At 44.7% G+C, this 12,457-nt stretch overlaps 1 protein-coding gene across 3 annotated transcripts in view; it reads left to right on the top strand.

Annotated features, from left to right (window-relative positions):
* Positions 1–12,457, top strand: part of PCSK6 (proprotein convertase subtilisin/kexin type 6) — a 190,700-nt gene that overhangs the window by 156,256 nt on the left and 21,987 nt on the right. The window lies entirely within an intron of this gene.

Raw genomic sequence — 12,457 nt, 5'->3', positions numbered from 1 at the left:
AGCTCCTATAAATATTTTTTCTGGTCTGTTATTTGATTTATATATATTTTTAAGATAATCTTAAATTTCTTCTCCAGAGTTTTGATAATTCTTTTTTTTATTCCCAGTTTGCTTGTGATTTGATTTTTTTCAGAATCTGTTTGATTTGGGTTTTCGTTTTTAGTATAAGGTAAATATTTTTCATAAATTGCTAACGAATTACCCCAAAACAAAGACAAAATCGAAATGTTAAGAGATGTTGTGGGCTTCTGCATCTGGCAACAGAAAGACCAAGAATAGGACAACTAGCAAAACAACTAAAATATACAAAACAAGTTGTGAAAATAAGTCCAGCCTTATTGATAGTTTGAATAAAGGTAAATAGATTGCCTCATTTAGAAGACAAAGATTGTCAGATTAGAGTTTTTACATGTGTTTGCTGTTGTGCCGGGCGGGCATATTTGATTTACCTACCAGACCCCTGTCCACTCCTGTCTGCCCCACTCTGCCTGAGGCTGGTCTATCCACAGACTCTCTGCCTGTAGCTGGTGGTGGAGTTCAGCCAGGGGGAAACTCCAGCAGGAGAATGGAAGGAGGAAGGAGATGTTTCTTTCAGAGTTATTTATCCCTCCAGCATCCCTCGGGTTCACAGCCCCACCCTCCCCTTGCCGGTAGACTATTGTACACTAATGGGCTAAACACCCCTTCTGTTTCTAGCCCCGGGGAACTCCATCATCCCTTGTGGCTCTGTTTTGCTCTGCTGACACCTCTGTAAATAGTCTCTTTATTAAAGCCTTATTGGATTATCCTAGTTTAATTATGCTGTATTCTTCCTGCTAGGACAGACTGATGGAACTATATGTAAGAACAATATCTAAAATATAAGAAAACTGCAAAGTTAAAAATAATGTGGATGGGAAAAGATAGACCAAGCAAATGCTAACCAAAGAAAGCTGATGTAGTTACGTTAACATCAGACAAACAGAAATGTTATGGTGAATAGCAATCCCAAAGCTGAAGAGGGTCACGGCACGTTGATAAAAGATTTGGTTCAGGGGGCTTCCCTGGTGGCGCAGTGGTTGAGAGTCAGCCTGCGGATGCAGGGGACACGGGTTCGTGCCCCGGTCCGGGAAGATCCCACATGCCGCAGAGCGGCTGGGCCCGTGAGCCATGGCCGCTGGGCCTGCGCATCCAGGGCCTGTGCTCCGCGGCGGGAGAGGCCACAGCAGTGAGAGGCCCGCGTACCACAAAAAAAAAAAAAAAAAAGATTTGGTTCAATTCTAACGTGGCCTCGAAATATATAATGCAAAAATTTGTTAAAGCTCCAAAGAGAAAAAGACAGACTCACACACAAGGTGGGAGATTTAGCATACCTCAAATATATTTGATAGACAAAATAGCAAAAATCAGTAGGAAGAGAAGATTTGAACTTCACAGTTGACAATTTAGGTCTAACCAATGGACCTACACCCAACAACCAAAGAATACACTCGCCTTTCAATCACCGGTGGATTATTCTTGAAAATTGGCCATGTATTATACCATTTGGCAAACTTCAGAGTATTTCCAAGGATTGGTAGTATATAAGCCCTGTCCTCTGAGATTACAGGTGAGAAATCAAAATTTAAAAGATAACTAGAAAAAGCCCATACATTTGATAGTTGAAAAACACTTCTAAACAACTCATGTGTCAAAGGAAAATAATCATAATTTAATAGGGAGGGACTTCCCTGGTGGCGCAGTGGTTAAGAATCCACCTGCCAATGCAGGGGACACAGGTTCGAGCCCTGGTCTGGGAAGATCCCACATGCTGCGAGTGATTAAGCCCACGTGCTACAGCTACTGAGCCTGCACCCTAGAGCCTGTGATCCACAACTACTGAGCCCGTGTGCCACAACTACTGAAGCCCATGCGCCTAGAGCCTGTGCTCCACAACAAGAGAAGCCACCACAATGAGAAGCCCGCGCACCGCAATGAAGAGTATCCCCCGCCTGCTGAAACTACAGAAAGCCCGTGTGCAGCAACAAACACCCAATGCAGCCAAAAATAAATAAAATAAATAAATTTATTTTACAAAAAGGATAATAATAATAATTTAATAGGGAATCTTTGGAACTGGATGATAATAAAAATACTGCATATCCAAACAGGTGATGCAGATGAAGTAGAGATGAGAGAGGAATGTACGTACCCAATTGCATGTGTTAGAAAAGAAGAAAGGCTAAAGATTGATGGTAGGTGCTTTGTGTCCACCTAGAGGGGTGGGATAGGGAGGGTGGGAGGGAGACGCAAGAGGGAGGAGTTATGGAGATGTATGTATATGTATAGCTGATTCACTTTGTTTTACAGCAGAAACTAACACGATATTGTAAAGCAATTATACTCCAATAAAGATGTTAAAAAAAAAAAGGTTAGTGGTAGAAAATGACCAGCAACATAAACTCAAAGCAGAAAAGAGGAATTTTTAAACTAGCAGAAATCAATGAAATAGAAAACAAACGTACGTAGAGAGAATTGACAAAAGACCTAAGTTGGTCCTTTGAAGACACTAATAAAATTGATAAACCTCTGGGAAGACTGGTCAAGGAATAAACTGAGAATATAGTTGACCCTTGGACAACACAGGTTTGAACTGCACAGGCCCACTTAGATGCAGATTTTTTTTTTTTTTTTTCAGTAAATAAGAACTACAGTCCAACACAGTCTGTGGTTGGTTGAATCTGCAGATGCAGGGCTGGCTGTAAAGCTATAGATGAGGGTTGGCACCCCAGACCCCTGTGTTGTTCAAGGGTCATCTGTATATAATTTCACGAATGAAAAAGTAGAATGTTATTATAGATCCTATATACATCAAAGTTATTATAAGAAGATATTATAAACAACTTTGTGACCGAAATGTTAAGTGAAATGACCAAAAATAATGTAACAGCAAAATTGACACAAGAAGAAACAAAAATTAAAATTGTGTTATTAAAGAAATTGATTCTATAATTTAAAAGAAAACTCAGGGCTGGATAGATGCACTGGCAGATTCTACTAAACATTTAAATGGAAGAAATGTAATGTCAATATTCCACAGACTCTTCCAGACAGTAGAAAAAGAGGGAAAAAGAGTCCCCAGTTAGTTTGATGAAGCCTGAGTATCCTTGATACCAACTCCTAACAGCCCACTATGAGAATGGAGACTTTTCAGCCAGTGTCACTTGGGAACGTAAATAGGAAAATCCCAAGTTCAATATTAACAAATTAAATCCAACAGTATTTTTTAAAAGTTCCTCTTTTCCTGTCTTTTTTGGATTAAATATTTTTGAATATTCCATCTTATTTCCTTTAGGATTTTTAGCCTATTTTGTGATTGTCTCTGTAGACTTGGAGTTAATAGTCCTCCCCACTTTCTGCTGTAGTTGTGTGCTATATGTAACTTCTGTACACATTACAAACTCCATCTTGCAGGGATATTTTTGCTTTAAAGACAGTCATTGTCTTTTAAAGAAATTAAGAGAGAGAAAAAAAGCTACTCTTTTATATTTACCTACATGATCACCATTTCTGGTACTCTGTTCTTTCCTGTAGATCCAGATTCTCATCTGTGACCATTTTCCTTCTATCTGAAGAACTTCCTTCACCATTTCTTACCATGCTGGTCTGCTGGCCATGAATTTGCTCTGCTTGGATTTATTCCAAAATATCTTTATTTCAACCCATCTTCAGTTTGTTTTTAAAAATAGGTTTATTTCTTGACACACTGATTTTGACTCTGCTTAGAGGAAGTCATTGTGATGGTGCTGTGACTCCACCCATTTTTTAAAATTAATTAATATATTTTTGGCTGTGTTGGGTCTTTGTTGCTGTGTGTGGGCTTTCTCAAGTTGTGGTGAGCAGGGGCTACTCTTTGTTGTGGTGCGCAGGCTTCTCATTGTGGTGGCTTCTCTTGTTGCAGAGCACAGGCTCTAGGCGCACGGGCTTCAGTAGTTGGGGCATACGGGCTCAGTATTTGTGGATGACGGGCTCTAGAGCGCAGGCTCAGTAGTTGTGGCACACGGGCTTAGTTGCTCCGCGGCATGTGGGATCTTCCCAGACCAGGGCTCAAACCCGTGTCCCCTGCATTGGCGGGTGGATTCTTTTTTTTTTTTTTTTTTTTTGTGGTACGCGGGCCTCTCACTGTTGTGGCCTCTCCCGTTGCGGAGCACAGGCTCTGGACGCACAGGCTCAGCTGCCATGGCTCACGGGCCCAGCTGCTCTGCGGCATGTGGGATCTTCCCGGACCGGGGCACGAACCCGTGTCCCCTGCATCACAGGCGGACTCTCAACCACTGCGCCACCAGGGAAGCCCAGCAGAAACTTTTTTTTTTTTTTTTTTTTTTTTTTTTGCGGTACGCAGGCCTCTCACTGTTGTGGCCTCTCCCGTTGCGGAGCACAGGCTCAGCGGCCATGGCTCACGGGCCCAGCCGCTCCGTGGCATGTGGGATCTTCCCGGACCGGGGCGTGAACCCGTGTCCCCTGCATCGGCAAGCGGACTCTCAACCACTGCGCCACCAGGGAAGCCCGCGGGTGGATTCTTAACCACTGTGCCACCAGAGAAGTCCTCCACCCATTTTTGAATGGCTATTTTCTCTAGATGTAGAATTCTAGGTTGGCAGTATTTTTTATTTGTTTATTTATTTTTGGCTGCATTGGGTCTTCGTTGCTGCATGCGGGCTTTCTCTAGTTGTGGCAGGTAGGGGCTACTCTTCGTTGTGGTGCATAGGTTTCTCATTGTGGTGGCTTCTCTTGTTGCAGAGCACGGGCTCTAGGCGCGCGGGCTTCAGTAGTTGTGGCTCGTGGGCTCTAGAGTGCAGGCTCAGTAGTTGTGGCGCACGGGCTTAGTTTGCTCCACGGCATGTGGGATCTTCCCGGACCAGGGCTCAAACCCGTGTCCCCTGCATTGGCAGGCAGATTCTTAACCACTGCACCACCAGAGAAGCCCTATTTTTTTTTTTTTTCATTTCAGCACTTTAAAGATACTACCTTTTCTTTTTATCTCCATTGTTTCTGGTGAGAAGTGCTTGCATTTACTATGAAAACAAACGTTGTTTACATCTAAGCTATCTGGCGTGCAAGGATAACATTTCCTTTCTCATTTTGTTCAGGCTAGCAAGTTTGCCAAATACAAAATCAATAAACCAAAAGTGTGTTTTCACATTTCAGCATGCAGAGCTTCTAATCATTCTAAGTGCCTCACTGCTAAATATAGAAGGACCTCCACACATTCGAGAAGATTATGCAACATTAGAACAGACACAAACCCTGAAGAGAATAAACTTGGAGGTAAGAGGGAATTCAGGCAGGAAAAGCACAACACAGCAAAACTTCAAAAAAACTATAGTTGGTGTTCCAAGGTAGAAAACCAAGTAGGGAAAAGGCCAGTTCTTCCCTCCTGTGTTTCTCTCCTGTGTGTCTCCTTTATTGTTAACACAGAACTCTTCACTTCTGGTACTTCTAGTCACCAAACGTGTGGGGTTTTCCCCCCACAGCAAACAGTTCTCTGCAGCACCATCTGGGTGTCCTCCGATGCACCTCAATTCTGGCACCACCTACCCGGGGACAAGAGTCAGGCTCAGTCCTACAAGACTGTCCCCCGCACACATACACACACTTCGGACACCAGTTGTAAGCCTGGGTTATCACCTGTGCTTTTGACCGACTGCCCCGTAGATCTAAAGACCCCCTCCTTGGGTTCAGTTAATTTGCTAGAGCTGCTCACAAAACTCAAGGAAACACTTGCTTACGTTTACCAGTTTATTAAAGGCTGTGATAAAACGGTACAGATGAACAGCCAGAGGAAGAGATACGCAGGGTCTGTGAGGGTCCCTAGTGCAGGAGCCTCTGTCCTTGTGGAGTTGGGCTGCATCACCCTCCTGGGTGGATGTCTTCACCCACTAGCAGCTCCCTGAACCCCGTGCTATTGGGAATTGACAAGGGTTTTAGGAGCCCTGTGCCAGGAACCGGGGGTCGAGACCAATATATAATTTCTATTATCTCATAGGTATCCTCAGGGATGATAAAGTATTTCAGTGCTGAAATAAGAACAGGATGCTGCATTTTAAAAAGGAACATTAGGAGGACCAGATAAATGACTTGAAATTTTAAAATATGAGGCAAAAATTAGAAAGGCAAGAGATAGGTTGGAGGAGGAAACCTCCCAGAAAATGACGAGGGAGCGGGGTGGGCATGTGGAAGAGAGTGTAAGAGAAAGGATTCTCGATGTCCTGGGTAAGGAGGCATTGGACGATGGCTAGAATTCAGGAGCTTGGACAGAGCACGTGAGCATTTACCCTAGAAGGGCCCCCTCGGAGCCTGACAAGAGGCTGAGTCTCGGGCAGGACGCGGAAAGGTGGAGAGGGCGGCGGGAATGACCGCTGTCCCATTATAGCCTGTGTAGCAGACTTCGTCTTTTCAAACCATTAATTTATTACTTTGAACTAACTGAAAAATGTTGAAAGCTGGTATTTTAGTGTTCTCTATCTCACCCTGTAGGTGCCATTAAGAAAAGTGCGGTTTTGTGTGTTGCCAGACTGTACAAGTAATTGTTCTTTACCTGATACATGTGTTTCCACACTTCACCCAAAGAAACACTGGTGCTTGGGATTCTGAGATACTCCTTCTGGCACTGAAAATACCATTTTGAAGGGTTTTTATGGCTACAAGATCATAGGGAAGATTCTCCCATCTGCCCGGCTTTACTTCCGGCTCTGGAGGTGTGCACGCATGTGTGTATGTGTGCATGTCCATAGGGGATACATACATGTGTGCACTCTTCTTTCTTTTCTAGGCCATTTCCTAAATTCTGTCTATCTTCCTACCTCTTGCTTGCCATAATGTGGACTTAAAGCACATTTATAACTATGTTAAATTCATCGAGTAAAGGTTGATATTTCTGAGAGTGTATAATAGTTCATATAACGGCTTTATTGAAATATAATTCACACAGCATAAAATTCACCCTTTTAAAGCATCCTTGTATACTTTTATAAACTGAAGGAGGAGAGCCTTTTTTATCCCTTTACCCAAACCTCTGCATTAAACTTTGTAAACAGGTTACCTGGACCTCAGAAGGAAAAGGCTTCCGCTGGAGTGTTATTTAGACTGAAACATATTTCTTGATTATAGGCTTCTCTTTCTTTACTGTGTTTCAACTAAAGAATTTCTCCCTGCATGTTGTAAATGTTGGGGGAGGGGAGAATTAATAAATTCTTTGTAGTTAATAGCTTCTCTTATGGCCAAAGAAAACCCAGGAATTCAAAAGTATTAGCTCAGAGTCCTTAATCTAACAAAACCTTTCCCCTGCTCCTAGCTGGTTTGTCTCCAATTGTAAATTCCCCTCTCAAGGATTTTTAATGCTTAATTCAAAATGCTGGAAAAGAAAAGCTTCATTAGTGCTGGTACTTTCTTATTGGCAAATTCAACCTCAGTCTTCCCTTAATTCTCGTTCTTTCTTTGAATAGGAATAATCTTGTTTGTTCATTACAAATTCAATTCATTGAGGGGGAAATGCATTGAAGATGGTGAATGATGATAAAGCCATTTATCGGCAGCCTCTGGGGCATTAGCTAGGATTATCCTCTGCCTCTCACAAGTAGTGCTGGCCCTGAGTGTTTAAGCAGGTGGATTTGCCGTTCTTTCTTCTAGGGGCTCAGGAATCTGATGGAGAGAAAGCCAGGGAATTTGGATTTGGGCATCTTTTCAGACCTCTTCCAGGAAACTAAGGAATGAATGGTACTAGTTGGGTTTTGTAAGGGTAAGCTTGAACAGGCATGCTGACGTCTTGACTAGTAACCAATACACTCTTGTTAAACGCTTTGTCCAAAGCAGACCAACATTCCAACGTCCTCCCACCTCTGGATGGCAGTTCTGTGGAGTGTGGAGTGGGTCTCTGGTCTGGTGTAGCCCTGGATCGTTCTTCTTCTGCTTCTTCCTTGGCTCTTCCCTCCAGGTGTCTCATCTCCTCAAAACGAGCGCAGGCTCTAGGCATGGTGAGCGTGGTGGGACCTGGTCCTCGCGTGGGCTGGACCCTTGGGGTCGTGGATAAGTGTTGACTCAGCGAGAGGAGAGGACCACCCTAAAGCCTAGAGCCCAGAGATGCATGTTCCTGTGCGTCTCTGCCTTACTCTGTGATGCCAAGTCACTGGTGTCTGATCCTTCTGACTCGCCCCAGGTGGGACAGCGGGTTGGAGGTGGGTTGTATACCAGGTGGGCTTCTTCCCAGGTGCGCTGTGGTCTCTCACCTGGCAGTTTCTGAATCAAGCCTCATGAGATGCCAGACTCCATGCAGGGGTTACTGGGCCCCTTAACATTATGTGTCAAGAGCCTTCACAGTGTTGTATTCTCTCCGGGGGATCTACCTGGGGGGAGCAATTCAGATGCAGCAAGTGGTATTTCCTGCAGATTCATGTATGAAAGCGAAAATGAAAAGGAAACGGAAACGCATGTTCTGTTATAACCTATTATGAGAGATTGGTTAAGAAAATGCTTATGTTCATACAGTGAAATAGTTTGCTGATATTTTAAGATATCAGTATATTAATTTAGCAAACATTTATTGAGCACACATCCCAGAAACTTGCCACACGCTGAGGCCAGTATGCCACGTAAGAAAGGCACATTCCTGCCCACATGACACCTCTGGTCTGATGAAGGGGAGAAGACAATAAACGGGTGCATAAATGATTTCTGGGTGTGAATTACATGATGCTGAGTTAGAGAAGAAATAGACATTGCTGCTCTGTGTGATTCCAACTATGTGAAGAACAAACACGCATAGAAAACAGCCAAGAGGAGAATATGCCAGACAAGTTAGAGGTGATTTTTATTTTCTTATTTGTTTCAGTATTTAATAATCATCCCTCTTTTATAACTAGGAAAAAATAACTTAAAAAGAGAATTGCAGGGCTTCCCTGGTGGCGCAGTGGTTGAGAGTCCACCTGCCGATGCAGGGGACATGGGTTCGTGCCCCGGTCCGGGAAGATCCCACATGCCGCGGAGTGGCTGGGCCCGTGAGCCGTGGCCGCTGAGCCTGCGCATCCGGAGCCTGTGCTCCGCAACGGGAGAGGCCACAACAGTGAGAGGCCCGCATACCGCAAAAAAAAAGAAAGAGAGAGAGAGAATTGCACTTCAAATTATGCCGTATACTGGAATACTTGTTTTCATGTCTTACGAAGGCAAAAAAAACAGAGACTCCCTTGGTAGAAGTAAAAAGAGCATGTTCACCTTTAAGTACAAAAAAAAAGGAAGAAAATGTCTCTAGAATCACCACTATCTAAACCTTACCCTCAGGTCAGGTTGTCTGCACAGAACCTTTTAGGACAGGGGAGGTCTCCCTCCCTCCTCCTGCCGTCTCCCTGCCTTTCTTCTGTGCTCCTAACTCACCAGCACGGCACCTGGGCCCTCAGAGGCTCTAGTGAATATCTCTTGCAGATGCAGAGAAGGAACAGAAATTTAAACCGAGTATGAGCAGCCATCTTCTTGGTCCACTTGTGAATCTTTGGTACAAACGTGGCAGAAGTGCACTTTTTTTTTTTTTTTTTTTTTTTTTGCGGTACGCGGGCCTCTCACTGTTGTGGCCTCTCCCGTTGCGGAGCACAGGCTCCGGACGCGCAGGCTCAGCGGCCACGGCTCACGGGCCTAGCCTCTCCGTGGCATGTGGGATCTTCCCGGACCGGGGCACGAACCCATGTCCCCTGCATCGGCAGGCGGACTCTCAACCACCACGCCACCAGGGAAGCCCCAAAAGTACACTTTTAATGCATCTTCGAAGTTTCATCACTTGTCCCCGGCAAATATTTCTGGCAAATTTCTGAATTTATAAATTGCTTCCAATTTTATCAAATCAGAAAGGTGTCAAGCTCTTAATCATCTGAAAAGAAGCTCAGCTTCTTGTGTCAATAAGAGAAATGCAAAGTGAACTTCTCTAGATTGTCCATCCAAAGCTGTGAGGAAGCAGGTATGTTGGTATATTCCTGGCAGGGGTGTGATATGACCAGACCCCATGGAGGGCAGTTTGGCAATGTCTGTCAAAATGACAAATTCACATCCTTTTTGATCCCTCCCCTCCCCCGCACCATTCTACTTTTACAAATGTAGACTACAGATACACTTACACACATGTGAAATGATATGGTCCTTAGATTTTATTTAACAAACTCTGTGCAACAGCTCCCATATGACAGTCACTGTTCTAAATCTCTTACCATCATTAAAGTCATTTAATCCCCCAAGCTACTCTATGAGGTAGATATTATTATTATTATCCCCACTTTACAGATGAGGAAACTGAAGAACACAGAGATTAAGTACTTTGCCCAAGGCCACACAGCTAGTAGGTGGCAGAGCCAGGATTCAAACCCAGACTGTGCAGCTCCAGGGTCCTTGCTCTGCCAACCTCAACAGGTACCTCCTCGTGTGACCACAGTTATGGCACTGTTTGTAATTGCAAACATTTGGAAACAATTTACGTGCCTGTCAAGAGGGGATTGTTAAGTAAGTGATGCGATACCTCTCTGATGCAGTGATGGAAAGATGGCCAAGATGCATTTTAATGGAAAAAGCAAAGTGCAGAAGGTGCTCCCAGGTGTGTTGGTAAAGGGGACAGGGCAGAGTATGTGCTTGTATTTGCTTGGATAAGAATAAAATACCACCGGAAGGGTGCTCAAGAAACAGGGAACCGGTTGCCATGGAGAGAGATGGTGGAGAGAGATGGGGAAGCAGCTGGAGGGGGACTTCCACTGTGTTCCCTTTTATACTTGTAGATTTTGAGCCATTCACATTTGTTGATTATTTGGAAATGTAAATCAAAAGCCCTGAGTACCACAGCGTTTTCATGTTTTTTTATTTCCTTGACCATATAACCAATTTGTTTCTAGATTTTTAAATTAAACTCAATTTTTAAAATTCGTGTGTGTGAAAGGTAATATAATATATGCCATGGTTTGCTTGTTTTTTTAATCAAACAATCCAGAAGAGAAAACAATAAAAATGAAGTCTCTCTTCCATTCCTGAACCCCAGCCTCCCATCCTAGGCCCCTCCTGCAAGACAGCTCCTACAGCTGGTTTCTTGGAATTTTTTTTTTCTTTTCAGCTTTATTGGGATATAATTGACATGTAGCACTGATACGTGTAAGGCATACAGCATAATGACTTACACATATTGGGAAATGATTGCCCCACTAAGTTTCGTTAATATCCATCATCTCTTATAGAAAGAAAGAGGAAAAAAAACTAGGTTTTTTCCTTGTGATGAGAACTCGTAGGATCTGCTCCCTGGTTTCTTGGAATTCATTCTGCTCTCCGCCCTCACCCAGGGCGTGTGCCGATCCCGAGCTTGGATCAGCCCCTCTTCTCTTGTTTGTCCTACCAAAACTCTATCTGAAAATAAGAATCTAATTTTAGTGATGAGGCCTTTGGTGGGTGTTTTTGGAGACATCATATGGGACTGAAATAAATCCCGATTCAAATTATAGCTCACGGAGCCCTTGTTCCCTGCCCTGTAGTTATTATGCTCCCCCTTAATGACAGTTCATCACTCAGCAGTTCAAATGTCCAGAGCCTTTGTGGTTTTGCAATGTAGCTTTAATTTGATCCCCGGGAGTTGAGAACGGATGATCGTTCATATACAGGCCCTGTGTTTGCTGCACCTGCACCCGTGTGAAATATCAATACTTCTCCTGTAAGTGTCGCTCACTGCGTTAGGGAAATGGCCACGGAAAGAGGCCGGCCCTTTGGAGACCATGTCCTGGGAGACAGCTCAGGACGGTTCTTTTTTTTTTTTTTTTTTTTTTTTTTTTTTTTTTTTTTTTTGCGGTACGCGGGCCTCTCACTGTTGTGGCCTCTCCTGTTGCGGAGCACAGGCTCCAGACGCGCAGGCTCAGCGGCCATGGCTCACGGGCCCAGCCGCTCCACGGCATGTGGGATCTTCCCGGACCGGGGCACGAACCCGTGTCCCCTGCATCGGCAGGCGGACTCTCAGCCACTGTGCCACCAGGGAAGCCCCAGGACGGTTCTTTTAAGTCGAAGGACCCACATCCTTCAATCCTGGCCAGGCCAGGAGAGGCCCAAGCAGTGCAGGGCCTGACTTGGGGGCTTCGGAGGCTGCAGGCTTTCAGGACCTGGGGCCTTAGTTGGCCAGGATGATGGTTAAAAAGAAACGGTGCTGCTCTGTGCCCCGCCGTGGGACAGAATCGATTCGTGTTGGGTTGATCCACTTCTCAATAAACCCTGAGGGGCTGGGGCAGCCGGAGCCCATTAGCACAAGCCATATGTCCTCCGGCAGGTCACACTGGCCTTCGGCCCCTCGCCTGAGTGACAGTGACAGCAGTGACCTCCCCGACATGGTCACACAGTGCCAAACGCTGGGCACACCGTGGTAAGAAGGGAAGCTGGCCCATGGCCCATGGTCACGTCCAACCCGGCCCTTGTGTGCTTTATTGCATCAGGGATGCCGCCT

The sequence above is a fragment of the Phocoena sinus genome, chromosome 2 (genome assembly GCF_008692025.1).
Source record: "Phocoena sinus isolate mPhoSin1 chromosome 2, mPhoSin1.pri, whole genome shotgun sequence".
NCBI lineage: Eukaryota > Metazoa > Chordata > Mammalia > Artiodactyla > Phocoenidae > Phocoena > Phocoena sinus.
This window is presented reverse-complemented; position numbering and strand designations above follow the sequence as displayed.